This window comes from Saccopteryx leptura, chromosome 2 (genome assembly GCF_036850995.1).
Source record: "Saccopteryx leptura isolate mSacLep1 chromosome 2, mSacLep1_pri_phased_curated, whole genome shotgun sequence".
In the NCBI taxonomy this organism is placed as follows: Eukaryota; Metazoa; Chordata; class Mammalia; order Chiroptera; family Emballonuridae; genus Saccopteryx; species Saccopteryx leptura.
The window spans coordinates 155,579,571-155,595,492 of record NC_089504.1 but is presented as its reverse complement, the minus strand read 5'-3'; positions in this window follow the sequence as shown (position 1 = coordinate 155,595,492).

Below are 15,922 nucleotides of genomic sequence, written 5' to 3'. Positions count from 1 at the left end.
GATATATTGGCAACATCTACACCAGTTATTTTTATACCTCCCAAACCAGCTATGGAACATTTTCTCCTAGAGCAAGAAACACTCTTATGGATTACATGCAAGTCAATTTATAGGAGATTTATTTAAAATCCCAATATGTGAGCCAAGCTCTCAATATTAATAAAAATAAAGACAATGACCATTGAATGTATCTTCCTATAACTTCATAAATTATCCACAATCATATTGTGAGGAAATATTGCCATCATAAGATGACAATATTTTAGATGATTTCATTAGTACTTTTTATTTTTAACTTCTCTGGCTATAAATTTTCTAAGTCAAGTAAGTTAGTTGAAGAAACAATTCAAACCTTTGTTGGGATAGCCAGGGAAAAATTTTTTAGCTAACTTTTTGCTGTGTTCTGAATTCCATTAAAGTTATTAAATACAAGCAAGTCAAGTCTAAAGAACAATGAAAATTAGAAATAATGTGTCAGATCTTTTATGTAGTCTGAGCCATGAAATAATCACAGCCATGATTTTCCCAGAGCTAACCATTCATTTGCTCCATAGCACTTATGAATCTATGTTATTGTTTTTCTCTTAATGTCTGCTATGCATCAATGGTCATAATAGATGGAGATTGATGGGGAATTGAAACTTAGCAGCAACTAGCAATTAAAATGCTCAACTAGTCTTTGCTCTAGAGTTCCCCGGTGCATATGGCCCTGTTCATTAGTCTGCATGTTGATTACAGCCACTATGCGCTATCGATCTGTGTTTCCCAGCCTACGATTGTAGGAGGATTAAGTTGCCATAGGCATCTATAACAACTCATACCTCTGCATTTAATGCTGCTGACAGTCATGCAATAAAAATATTAGAGTCACCTTTTGTGCTGACTTGAAAGTACCTAAGGAAATTTTTAATAAGGTAAACTGAAGGCTTGTTTTACTTTATACCATTGATGTGGTTCTAAAATTGTCCAGTTACTATAACATATTTATTTCCTCATTGACTTACATTATAAATTTCAAATAAGGTTTGTTTTTATATTCAATTATTACTGACTCTATTACATTAGTTTTAAATTTCTCTCTTTGGCTCCCAACCTTTTCCTCTCTGCCAAGTAGTTAATGATGTGTAAACCAGCACTTAGGTGTGCTGAGAGAGCATGTTATTTCAAAGAATATAATCATGAATCTTTTATGAAATAGCTTTTTTAAAAATGTGCACAATTATCTTGAAGTGTATGTGTTTATATTAGCTTTTTAAAAGTGAAATATACTTCAAAATAATTGTGATATGAAGAATGAAGTTATTTTAATTGACACAAAAGTGAAATCTTTATTTAAATCACAGTGCTTGACAATAATGACTTTGTAAGCCTTTTATCAAGCAAACTTTAATACCCCAGGTGTGTTAAACATCAATATTCTAAATATTGTTACAATCATCAGCAGGACCTATAAGTATTTTCACATAGATGTTTTCTTTAATCACTGATTCATTTTAACAATGTAGTCAATTTCTTGGGTCCTGTTTTAACTCCAGTACTAGCTCCTAATAACTCTTACACTTTAAATTTCGTGGAGATATAACATGGCCTTTGTACATGTAACATTGTTAGAAAGATGAGAGGGATAAAATGGTACTTAATTAGTTTTTCAATGTAAGGATAAGTTTAGATTGGTGTCAAAATTATAAACTCATATTAATGTAAATCAGATGACTATATAAATAAGTGTACTGTAAATTTTGTTTTTCACCAGAATTTAAGTATTATTGTCAAGTTCTAATACCTTCTCCATCTCTATAAAAGCAAAAATAAATGATAAATTAAGACATTTTAACATACCAACAACACAGAAGGCAGAGGAAGCTAGTAAGTTAACATCCAAGAAGCAGCAAAGCCTCTTCACGTAGCATGTGCACTACTGTTAAAGCAACAGCTCATTCCAATGCTTTTTAAAGTCATGCTCAACCCTTAAATCAGCTGTTATGTAAAATGTAAGGTCACTTTATAAAGTTAAGGCAGCACAAGTCATATTTCACATTATTTGGTATCACTTTAGGTTTGGAAAAGACATTTTGACTAGTCTAATACATCCCACTAAATGACTTTATGTGCTTCTAAAATATTCTATATGCTCCCCTGTTTAGTCCGAAATACATCATTTATAGTTATTTTTATTAGGTTTTAAGTTATATCATAGTATATATTAAATTCTAGGTCATCTTTATTACCTGACAGTATCTGAAGTCCAAAGACTGCAGTCATATATCTCTGAAATAAATTCACCTGGATATATTATAGAAGCAATACTGATCTGATTGAAGTACAGCCACTACTTTAATGAGATATATCATTTGAGAGTCATCTCAAGGTTTCACCTTTCAAAAAAATCAGTAACTTGCTTAAAAACCTTGCCCATTACCAAACTTGTTATTTCTTTGAGTTAAGAAATTTTCTCATAAAAATACCCTTGCCAAAATTACAATGTCTTCTCTGGACAGACACATAGATTAATGTCCTCATTCATACCCATTAGCCTAAGAAAGGAAAGGGGAATAGATATAGGTCAACAATAGCCCTGTAGGTAGAAGGAAGTGAAAGAGGGGACTATAAAGATTGAGAGAGCCAGAACAGAAGAGGTGGACAAGAAGCAGAATGAACATATAAATGGCTTGCCGGTCAAGAAGAGCAAGAATGAAAAACTTAAATTGATATCTTACCTAGGGTATTTTCTTCACTTGTAATTTTTTTTTTTTTTTTTTTTTTTTTTTTGGTCTTCCCAAAGTTGTGCCACCCCTTACTTTCAATTTTTCATCAAATGCAGAAGACCTAATTATCACTTAGAGCACAAAATATTTATTCTTAATTTTGCTTACTTTGTTTTGAATTATTGTGATGAAGCTGGCTTCATCTTTTCACTGGGAGTAAGTAATAGTGCTATATCTCAGCTCATCTACTTCAGAATTATTTTAACTTAAGGGTTTGGGTTAATATACTATGATTTAAAATGTGATTAAAATACCTTTTTTGTAATAAATTAGTACTAATTTTAATATTTTCAACTTTAAAATCAACAACAAAAATATTTATCATTTTCTATTATTACTTTTCTCTACCTAGAATTTAAGTTCTTTCATAAAAGTAAAAAAGAACTATTTTTATTTGCATAAACTCAATATTATTAGTTTTTTTTACCATGTATCTTTACTTTTTTAAATATTTACCTATTTATTTATTACAGAGACAGAGAGTGAGTCAGAGAGAGAGATAGACAGGGACAGACAGACAGGAACGGAGAGAGATAAGCATCAATCATTAGTTTTTTCATTGCGCATTGCAACACCTTAGTTGTTCATTGATTGCTTTCTCATATGTGTCTTGACCACGGGCCTTCAGCAGACTGAGTAACCCCTTGCTGGAGCCAGCAACCTTGGGTTCAAGCTAGTGGGTTTTTCCTCAAACCAGATGAGCCTGCACTCAAGCTGGCGACCTTGGGGTCGCGAACCCAGGTACTCTGCATCCCAGTTCTGCACTTTATCCACTGCGCCACCACCTGGTCAGGCTTTACCATGTATCTTAATTTGTCTTGTTTAATATAATATTTACTTGTTTTATTGATTGATTTTAGTTAGAGAGGAAAAGAGAGAGAAAGAGACAGAAATATCAATCTGCTCCTGTATGCCCTGACTGAGAATTGACTCAGCAACTTCTATGCTTCAAGACGATGCTCTAACCACCAACCAAGCTATCTAGCCAGGGAATTTACTTTTTATAGTTATATACCAGTAAGAAATACTGTTCAATTCTTCTGCATTTTCAAAATAAATAACTTTATTTTATAATTAATACACAAAAAATCTGTAACTTGTACAGCATTTCTTATCTCAATCACTAAGTCTCTTCACCCCTAGCCATAGCTGCTCTCTAGAGTACAACTGAAAGTCAAATTTGTAAGATCTTTGTTGAGATTCCCACCCACTCTAGAGAACAAGAACCTCTGCTAGTCATTTTTCATCTGAAATGCCCACAGTGCCTTTCATCATAATGTCTTGATAAGCAAGAGCAAGAGTTATCTTCGCAGATTTTGAGACCTAACATTCATAAACATAATTCCTCCATTTGAAAACATGTCATGGTAACAATTATTCCTAGGGTCTCCTTAACAACAGGAGCCATTGTAATTGTCCCCAGAACATTTGTTCTTTTCAACAGTTGTCTATAGTTCCCTCTACATTTAATAGCATCTAAAAGGTTCTCTCTGGTGTTGAAGTTCTTTCATGAAGTATAGTTAATTATACTTTCATTTTTCTGGATACTAGAGAAGCCATAACCTATGAATTCTTAGTGTTTTTTGGTGTATGCTGGCTAAAAAATATGACTTGTTCTGCACCTAATGTTACCTTCAGCAAGGGGGAAAATATGAACAAAGCCTAATAAGGAATGACAGTATGGACCATTATGCTCCATCCTTTTTTCCCCACTTTATATTGTATATTATCAATGCCACTAAGCTCTCTAATTCTTATGAACCTGACTGTATGTACAAGTTGTAGCTGTGTTATTTAGCTTCTCTTTTTCGTGACTAAGTGTGAGCGTTAAAGTAGAGTCATGAAGTGTATGAGGAAATAGAATCTGAGTTACATAGCTGCAGTTAAGTTCTCAGATAATACAATTCATACAAAATTCACAAGACGACCAATATGACTAAAAGATACAAATCAGATCTCAGGCATTCTGTATAGGATAAATATTTTCATTGAAGGCACTTTTTTTTTTTTTTCAGAAGTCATCAGGAAAAGATCTGGTCTCTTAGCTGGCAAATCCAGAGAGAATGGAATAATGTGTGTAGAGAAGACAGGATAGGGTATCAGGGAAAAAGCAAGACTGAATAAACATATGATATTGTTTAGCATGACATTGGCAAAGGAAAATAAATAGAAATAAGTTTTGTGAAGTAAACAAGATAAGAAATACAAAAAAAAAAAAAATGAATTCATTTTAAAAGTTTAGCAAAGCATGAAGTGGCCAAGGGAGGAAGCTGATGATAAATGGCCTTTGTAACAAAAAAAGAGAGTGATTAAAATCAAAGAAGCGAAACATTATATTTGTCAGGATGAGAAATTATTCTAATGTGAACAAGTGGTTTTAACTGTAGAATAAAAAGAAGAATTAGTTGACAAAATTCTACTATGCTCTGAATAAGAACAGAAGGTAGTATGTACATAAAAGTACTTTGAAGTGATAGAAAAAGACTTCTAAGATGGAGTTTGTAAAAAAAAAAGTATTGCACCTCTTCTTATCATAAATAATAATAAATAAATAGAAAACATGGAAGAAACCTAGGGTAGTGATGGTTATACTTATGGCATAGATTGCAGTGATAGGTTTACCAATGAATACTTATTTCCAACTCAAGTTGTGCACATTAAACGTGTACAGTTTATTGTATACCAATCATACCTCAATAAAGTGGTATTAAAAATATAAAATATTATTAGTATGCAAAAATTAAATAAAATATATTTTATATGGAATATACACTCTTCAGTTAGAGAATTTTCAGCACCAGTATAAATTTGACATGTTGTTTCAGCTGTTACAGCATAATAAACCTATGTAAAATTTAGTATTCATGGGCTTGCAAGTTTATAAGTCAACTGACCATTTCTACTGGTCTGAGCCAGAATCAACTCATTAAGGCATCCATACAATTCTATTCAGGTGGTTAAATTAGGTGGCTGGGCCAGGAGGACCTCAACTAGGATATGCTCCCATGTGGTCTCTCATACTCCACAAGGCTGAGCTAATTTATTCACAGATATTAGCAGGGTTTCAAGAGGGATCCGAAACATGTGATACCTGTTGTGACTTAGTTGAAACTTTGACAAACTATTATTTTATGTCACATTCGATTGATTAAAGCAAGAAACAAGACAATTACAGTTTTGGAAAAAAGAGAAATTGACTCTACTATTATATGTGAGGGGCTACAAAATCACATTAGAAAGGATAATGGATTGTGTAAATGTTAAATCAAGGAAGACATTCAGTGACTAAAACTTAATTTCTAATGGCTAAAGGGTATAATGAATTGGGAGGAGATAGCATGCTAAGATGCTTGGGTTGTGTCCTATAAGAAAAATAATGTTAGCCCTAGCTGGTTGGCTCAGTGGTAGAGCATCGGCTGGCATGTGGATGTCCTGGGTTCGATTCCCACTCAAGGTACACAGGAGAAGTGACCATCTATCAACTTCTCCACCTCTCCCTCTGCCCCTTCTCTCTTTTTCTCTCTTTTCCTCCCACAGCCATGGCTTGATTGGCTCGAGCACATCAGCCCAAGGTGCTGAGCATAGCTCTGCAGAGCTTCCACATCAGGCACTAAAAATAACTCAGTTGATTTGTTAATGAGCGCCATTCTGACTGGTGTGAGGTGGTATCTCATTGTGGTTTTAATTTGCATTTCTATAATGATTAGTGATGTTGAACATTTTTTTCATTTGCCTATTGGCCATCTGTATGTCCTCTTTGGAGAAGTGCCTATTCATTTCTTTTGCTCATTTTTTGATTGGATTGTTTGTCTTCCTGGTGTTGAGTTTCACAAGTTCTTTATAAATTTTGGTTATTAACTCCTTATCAGATATATTGTCAAATATGTTCTCCTATTGTGTGGTTTGTCTTTTTATTCTGTTCATATTGTCTTTAGCTTTGCAAAAGCTTTTTCGTTTGATATAGTCTCATTTGTTTATCCTGTCTTTTATTTCATTTGCCAGAGGAGATAAATCAGCAAATATATTGCTGTGATAGATGTTGGTAAGCTTACTGTCTATGTTTTCTTCTAGGATGCTTATGGTTACACAATAGGTGCTGGCGAGGATGTGGATAAAGAGGAACCCTCCTGCACTGCTGGTGGGAATGCAGACTGATGCAGCCACTGTGGAAAAAAGTATGGAGATTCCTCAAAAAATTAGAAATGGAACTGCCTTTTTACCCAGCCATCCCACTTATAGCAATATATTCCAAGGACACCATATCACCTACTGAAAAAAAGAAATATTTATGGCAGTATTGTTCACAATAGCAAAAATCTAGAAACAACCCAAGTGTCCGTCAGTGGACAAGTGGATTAAAAAGCTGTGGTACATATATACAATGGAATACTATGGGGCTATGAAAAAAAAGGAAATATTACCTTTTGCAACAATATGGAGGGACCTAGAAACTATTATGCTGAGTGAAATAAGCCAGACAGAGAAAGAAAAATATCATATGACCTCACTCACTTGAGGAATCCAAGGAATAATGACAACTGAGGAATGGAATTGAGACAGAGGAGGGATCAAAGGGACCAGAGGAAAAGAAGACAGAGGGAAAGGGGACGATAAGATGGGATAAACCTAAAGGGAAGGGGGGAGGGCACTGTAGGGCGGGGGACAAGGGAGATGTTGAGGGGAATATGGGGAAGGGGGGATACATTCGGGGTGACCCTAGAATCTATGTAAACACAATTAAAAAAGAAAAAAATAATAACTCAGTAGAAAGCATGGCCCCAGGCAGAGACAGATTTAATGGCGGACACACCAAGCACAAGCCCTGCGTCCTGACTTCTGAAGGATCCTACAAAACACTTTTTTTCTAATGAAGGGAGGGTCCTTCATTGGGTTCTCAGGGGTCCAATATTTTCTTCTGCACCCAGGGCCTCAACTGACCTTAATCTGCCTCTAGCCCTAGGTGAGCAGAGCCATAGCCCCTGACTGGGTTTGCCGGGTGAATCCCATTCGAGGCACATATGGGATTCTATCTACCCTCCTCAAGCTTGGAAAAGAAGAAGAGAAAAAAACAAAACTAGTGTTTACAAGAAGAGAAGAGCAGGGGCAAGGTTAAGAAATGAAATTATAAATATATTGATAAGAAGCTATTAAAATTAAGTGAGAGAAATTAGAGAGCAGAAATTATATTTGAGAGGTAGACATAAGTGGTTGATGGATTGGATTGTTGGCATGTGTGCATAAAGGCCAGCAAATGAGGAAGAGAAATTGAGGGTGAAAGCTAAGTTTTAGGCATAGACAATTGTGTTGATATAGCACCATTTGCTGATGAACACTGCAGGATACTTGATTTCTCCTTTTTTTTGTATTTATTTATTTATTTATTTATTTATTTTTCTGAAGCTGGAAACAGGGAGAGACAGTCAGACAGACTCCCGCATGTGCCCGACCGGGATTCACCCGGCACGCCCACCAGGGGCGACGCTCTGCCCACCAGGGGGCGATGCTCTGCCCCTCCGGGGCGTCACTCTGCCGCGACTAGAGCCACTCTAGCGCCTGGGGCAGAGGCCAAGGAGCCATCCCCAGCGCCTGGGCCATCTTTGCTCCAATGGAGCCTTGGCTGCGGGAGGGGAAGAGAGAAACAGAGAGGAAGGAGAGGGGGAGGGGTGGAGAAGCAAATTGGCGCTTCTCCTATGTGCCCTGGCCGGGAATCGAACCCGGGTCCCCCGCACACCAGGCCGACGCTCTACTACTGAGCCAACCGGCCAGGGCCTGATTTCTCCTTTTTTGAGGGGAGAATGAGGTACAGAGAATTAGTACAGTTTTGGAAGTATTCAGTTTTTTATACCTTTAATAATGATGCAATTCAATGATGTAGGAGAAATAAAAGTCAAACTATAAATCAAGGAAAGAATGAGAAATTAAGCAGAGAGAGCTTGTGCAAATAGCTCTTTCATGATGCTTCTCTGAAAAAAGATGAAAGGTGTAAGATGTAGTCAAAGGAGGATAAAAAATTGACAGATTTTTTTTTTGCTTTCTTAGTGTTTTCTTCCTTTTGTTTTTAGGATGGAAAAAGCTTCAGCATTCTTGAAGGTTGAGAAATAAGAAGCAATTAAATATACAAGTGGTTCAGGATAAGATCAGCTTTTGAAAAAAAATCTCAAAAGAATGTACATTATATTTTCTTCTGTGACATATGGGAAGTTGAGAGTTAAATGACTGATAAGCTTTTCTCTCTGCTCAGATACTTCTAGTTAGTAGAATAAATGATTTAGAAAAATGAATCAGATAGCTCCCTTGGGAAATCTGGAGAGAGAGTAGACTGAAGACACAGGAAACCTGAGGGCACTCCTGAAAGAGGAAGCTTATCTGAGTTGCCAGGGACTATGCTCTTCCTTTTCATAGGTTTCATTACGTTGAAACCTCTCACCAGCATCTCCTGGGCAGAGAATCCCATTTCACACATAGAGAAATGTGTACAATGAAGGCTCCTGGAGGATGGATCACCTCATCACCCTAACATGGGTGAAAGGGCCAAAGATTTTATTCCGGGTCCATTTAGATCCAAAGCAAATCTTTCCACCTCACACTACTCTCAAATTTCAATTTTTCCTGTTTTTCTATTGATACCTGCAAATAACTTATGACTACCCAATAAAATCATTGAAGAGAAAAAGCTTATTGCTTTATGACAAATCAAGCCAAGGGCTCGTCTGCCCTGAGGAACGATTTATAAAGATAAGAAGTTGCTATAAGGACAGACACTGCTCTCTTTTATTTGGTGGATACCCATACTGCCCCACTTGGGCAGCAGACTTGTTGATCTGCTTTCTCTGACTCTTTGTCAGGATAAATAGAAATTATGAGGATGTAATATGCAACAGTGGTAGGAGGAATGCACCCCATTGTTGGTGTAACAGGTTTAGAGTGATTTCTTTGGGTTAAGAGGTTTCTGGGAAAGGCATGGGGGCTTGCAACATCTTTCTAGTACATTTTCAAGAAAGCTGCCTCCCTTGTGAGAAGATCCTAAAGAAAGAATACTGAGTAGAAAATGACAGTGTTATGACAGTTTTCCCCAGAATACTCCCAAATTTGGTGTCTGTGCCGCAGAGAGACCTCATTCAGTGGCTCCTTAGGAATTTACTTTCTCATGCACCCTATGAAACAATCTGCATAGAGCATCCCACAACAGCTAAGAGGTAAAGAAAGATAACAAAATATCCAGAATGGGTGCAAAGAGCAAAAAACTTGAAAGGAACTTGAAATAAAAATTGTAACCCAGGCCCTGGCCGATTGGCTCAGTGGTGGAGCGTCGGCCTGGCGTGCGGGAGTCCCGGGTTCCATTCCCGGCCGGGGCACACAGGAGAGGAACCCATCTGCTTCTCCACCCCTCCCCCTCTCCTTTCTCTCTGTTTCTCTCTTTCCCTCCTGCAGCCGAGGCTCCATTGGAGCAAAGTTTGCCCGGGCACTGAGGATGGCTCTGTGGCCTCTGCCTCAGGCGCTGGAGTGGCTCTGACTGTGGCAGGGCAACGCCCCAAGATGGACAGAGCATCGCCCCCCGGTGGGCGTGCTGGGTGGATCCCGCCTGGTCGGGTGCATGCAGGAGTCTGTCTGACTGCCTCCCTGTTTCCAGCTTCGGAAAAATACAGAAAAAAAAAAAGAAAAAAAAAATTGTAACCCAGACTAAACTGGGCTGGGTTTTTCAGAATTTAACAGAAAAAAAGCACTAAAAAATTTTTATAGTATGATTGTTGGGCAGATAAAATATATTATGCTTACTTTGTTAAAGATGGTGCTGCCCACATGAAGGCCCATAGCCCAGGTGATATTAATGTGTGTTGGGGGTGGGCTGTGGCAGGCAGGATCCTTGTAGCCTGGGGTTTGGTTTTAGGACTAACCGTTTCCCACCCTTTTTGACGTGAGGTGGTGCAATCCCATCAGATAAGTGACTTTGTATTAGAGACTTCCCTATTTTGTATATTGGATTAAAGGTTTTGATTTCTACACTATAAAATGGGGGCAGAATGGGAGCTTGTTCTCTCAGTTCCTGAGATTAGCATTAGAGAGGAGAGCAGAGAAGGCCATGTGGAGGAGGCCAGGAGAAGCAGCCAAGATGACAGAGTGCTGAGTGAGAGGCCAGTTTGTACAGAGTTTGTGCAGAAGGAAGGAGATGGGGAACAGAGGTGAATAAGTCTAGTGAACTAGAAACCTTTAATTCTAGGAAACTCGGATAAGTCAGTAGCTTTTTGAGCACTGAATAAGTGGGTTTTGGAGCCCAGTGTGTGTTTTTACTTGCCCGCTGGGTGCAAGCTAGGATTAAAGATGATGGCCCATCAGTTTTTGGGCTCCGTTGTTTCTTTACCAACTGTCCAAATCCAATTAGAACATGCATGGGCCAGGCAGCTGTGATGGTGGCCTTGGTAACTGGCTTTACAATGATGTTCAGTGGCAGGAACAGAAGAAACAACGAATCAAGGTTAAATACAGTGATTGAAGGAAAAAAATAAAAACATTTCTCATTTATACTCTCACTAAAATCAGACTCTTTGATAAACAATTTACACATGGACTCATAAAAAAATTACACCAATCACTGACTGATAAAAAGAAGTGCACCTCCATGTTTAAGGCAGCATTGTTCACAATAGCGAAGATCTGGAAACAGCCCAACTGTCCGTCAGTGGACAAGTGGATTAAAAAGCTGTGGTACATATATTCTATGGAATACTACTCAGCCATAAGAAATGATGACATCGGATCATTTACAACAACATGGATGGACTTGGAAACTATTATGTTAAGTGAAACAAGCCAGGCAGAGAAAGAAAAATATCATATGACCTCACTCATTTGAGGAATCAAAGGAACAATGAGAACTGAGGAACGGAATTGAGACAGAAGGGATCAAAGGGAACAGAGGAAAAGAGCACAGAAGGAAAGGGGATAATAGGATGAGATAAACCTGAAGGGAAGGGGGGCAAGGGAGATGTTGAGGGAAATAAAGGGGAGGGAAGATGCATTCGGAGCAACCCTGGAATCTATGTAAACACAATTAGTTAAATAAAAAAAAAAGAGACCCCAGAGATTTAATACTTCACTTGGTTTAGAAACAACTTGAGAGTAAAAGTCCAGATTGAGGTCTCATATATCTAGAGATGGTGTACATTGCATGCAAAGTACAAAAATCATGGTGACATTTATAAATGGCATGTGTATTTATTTCTTATTGCATAATTTAAAAATGTCTGTTTACCATAAATGTTATCTTTATTCAAAGAAGTAATTTCTGCCTGTTATTTATGTCTCATAATCAGTCTTTTATCTTCAGAGCCAGATGCATTCCTGATTTTTATATTATTTAAAAATGAATCTTTTCCATTTCTTATCATCTCTGTGTTTCTTTTCTTTTAAAAAAAAAGCGCTAATTTTGCATCCTCTGTTTGAAATAAACTCTTTACTCTGAGTTTTCTTATGTGGTTTTATGTAATCAGTTAAGGTTGAGAGGTTTAAGTAGACTGAGAGAGTCCTTCAGCAGACTCAAAAATACACAGGAAGAGACTCAGAACCTGTGTCTCTAATTATGTGATTCTGAGTTCTTCCCATCTGGACTTATTTTAAAATGCAAGTGCACCATAATTTGTCCTTTTTTTTAACATAAGTAAATAAATAAATCCTAACTGAAGTTTTGAAAATCTTAAGGAATATAGTTCTTGACACAGTTTGGATGATAAGTCCTTTTACTGTATTCAGTGATGTTGATGGTCTGATATCTAGAGTTTAAAAGATACAGAATTTCTTAAAGAAAATCCTGGTGCTGCCAAGAAACAAAACAAAACAAAATATTAATGTGTTATCATGGAAAAACAATGAATGTTGTTAATCTGTAACCAGGAGTCTTTGTTTTCTCAACTGTAACACTGACAGAGTAATTCTTACTTCAAAGCGATGTAGTGACAAATAAGATATCAAATTTAAATTACCTGATACTTAGGTATTCAATTTATTTTATTCTTTAGCATTCATAAGGGAAAGCTTTTATGCCTATACTATGTGGTATGTAATGAACATGTGTACAAATTTAGAGTGAATACATGAATGCATTCACTTACAAGTAAAATAACTTTGTGTTTTTGACCAAGACAAAGATGGAATAGGACTGGAAAATATCTTTCAAATAAAGCTTCATCATTTAGATCTCCCTGAGATTACTTTTTTAAAATCTGAGTTTTATGCTTTCCTTCACCTTTGAACATTAAGAAGTCTTCCTATTTTATAATCTCTTCCACTGAATATAGGTCCATACAAATATTATGTACATTATACATAGCTATTGATACAGTCACACCAGTTCTCTTTCCTATTCAATTAAAATATAAACTTTATTTTATTGCAGGAATCAAAGGAGGACAAAAATGCCCAGACAACTTGATGAAGAATGTAGGATTTATTAAAGCCGGTGGAGCATGTGAAACTTGTAGCTTCAAAACACAGCCTTCTGTAAAGCCACTATACATGGCCAGAGCCACCATCAGAGCAGCCCAGCCCTTGCAGGTTCGCATTGGATTCGGACAGTCGGTAGAGAAACAATGGAGCCAAAAACTGGTGGGCCATAGTCTTTAATCCTAGCTTGCACCCAGCGGGCAAGTAAAAACATATACTGGGCTCCAAAACCCACTCACATTCAGTGCTCACAAAGCCACTGACTTATCTGAGTTTCCTAGAATCAAAGGTTTCTAGCTCACCAGCCTTATTCTCCTCAGTTCCCCATCTCCTTCCTTATCCCAGATACAAACTCTGTACAAACTGGCATCTCACTCAGCACTCTGCAATCTTGGCTGCTTCTCCTGGCCTACTCCATGTGGCCTCCTTCTGCTCTGCTCTCTCCTCTAATCATCCCAGGAACCAAGAGAGCAAGCTCCCGCTCCGTCCTCATTTTATAATGTAGAAATCCAAACCCTTAATCCAATATACAAAATAGGGAAGTCTCTAATACAAAGTCACTTCTCTGAGGCATGATTGGATTGTACCACCCCACATCAAAAAAGGGTGGGAAAGACTTAATCCCAAAACCAAGCCCCAGGCTACAACGATCCTGCCTGCCCCCAACACACATTAATATCACCTGGGCAACGGCCTTCACGTGGGCAGCGTTCACTTTTACAAAGTGAGCATAATACATTTTATCTGCCCAACACCTTCCCAAAATTGATTTTCTTATAGGTTATATACCTTTACAGTCCAGGGGTCAATCTTTTTATAAAAACCGTCCACTTTTGCAGTGCTGGTCATGCTGGTCAACCTGGTCCCTACCACCGACTACTGGGCATTTCAGCTTTCATGGTGGGCCAATTGCGGCACCGTTTGGTTGCTCTGCTACTGCCCACCATGAAAGCTGAAATGCCCACTGGTGAGAGGTAGGGACTAGGTTGGCCAGCACTGCAAAAGTGGGCAGTTTTTATAAAAAGTTTGATGACCCCTGAAACAATGGGCATGTGATTTCTTTGTTTAAGGTTTCCCAGTATGGTAAGGTGCCAGAGAACTGTAAAACTTAGTATTGGCAATACCATTTTATTTTTTTTTATTTTTTTTATTTTTTTTAATTAATTTTATTTTTTTAATGGGGCAACATCAATAAATCAGGATACATATATTCAAAGATAACAACTCCAGGTTATCTTGTCATTCACTTATGTTGCATACCCATCACCCAAAGTCAGATTGTCCTCTGTCACCTTCTATCTAGTTTTCTTTGTGCCCCTCCCCCTCCCCTTTCCCTCTCCCTTTCCCCCCTCCCCCCCGTAACCACCACACTCTTATCAATGTCTCTTAGTTTCACTTTTATGTCCCACCTACATATGGAATAATGCAGTTCTTGGTTTTTTCTGATTTACTTATTTCGCTTCGTATCATGTTATCAAGATCCCACCATTTTGCTGTAAATGATCCGATGTCATCATTTCTTATAGCTGAGTAGTATTCCATAGTGTATATGTGCCACATCTTCTTTATCCAGTCATCTATTGACGGGCTTTTTGGTTGTTTCCATGTCCTGGCCACTGTGAACAATGCTGCAATAAACATGGGGCTGCATGTGTCTTTACGTATCAATGTTTCCAAGTTTTTGGGGTATATACCCAGTAGAGGGATTTCTGGGTCATAAGGTAGTTCTATTTTCAGTTTTTTGAGGAACCACCATACTTTCTTCCATAATGGTTGTACTACTTTACATTCCCACCAACAGTGGATGAGGGTTCCTTTTTCTCCACAGCCTCTCCAACATTTGCTATTACCTGTCTGGTTAATAATAGCTAATCGAACAGGTGTGAGGTGGTATCTCATTGCAGTTTTGATTTGCATTTCTCTAATAGCTAAAGAAGATGAGCATCTTTTCATATATCTGTTGGCCATTTGTATTTCTTCCTGGGAGAAGTGTCTGTTCATATCCTCTTCCCATTTTTTTATTGGATTGTTTGTTTGTTTGTTGTTGAGTTTTATGAGTTCTTTGTATATTTTGGATATTAGGCCCTTATCTGAGCTGTTCTTTGAAAATATCATTTCCCATTTAGTTGGCTTTCTGTTTATTTTGTTATCAGTTTCTCTTGCTGAGCAAAAACTTCTTAGTCTGATGTACTCCCATTCATTAATTTTTACCTTCACTTCTCTTGCCATTGGAGTCAAATTCATAAAATGCTCTTTAAAACCCAGGTCCATGAGTTGAGTACCTATGTCTTCTTCTATGTACTTAATTGTTTCAGGTCTTATGTTTAGATCTTTGATCCATTTTGAGTTAATTTTTGTACAGGGGGACAAACTGTAGTCCAGTTTCATTCTTTTTCATGTGGCTTTCCAGTTTTCCCAGCACCATTTATTGAAGAGGCTTTCTTTTCTCCATTGTGTGTTCTTGGCCCCTTTATCAAAAATTATTTGACTATATATATGTGGTTTTATTTCTGGGTTTTCTATTCTGTTCCACTGGTCTGAGTGTCTATTTTTCTGCCAAAACCATGCTGTTTTGATTGTCATGGCCCTATAATAGAGTTTGAAGTCAGGTATTGTAATGCCCCCAGCTTCATTCTTTTTCTTTAGGATTGCTTTGGCTATTCGGGGTTTTTTATAGTTCCATATAAATCTGATGATTTTTTGCTCTATTTCTTTAAAAA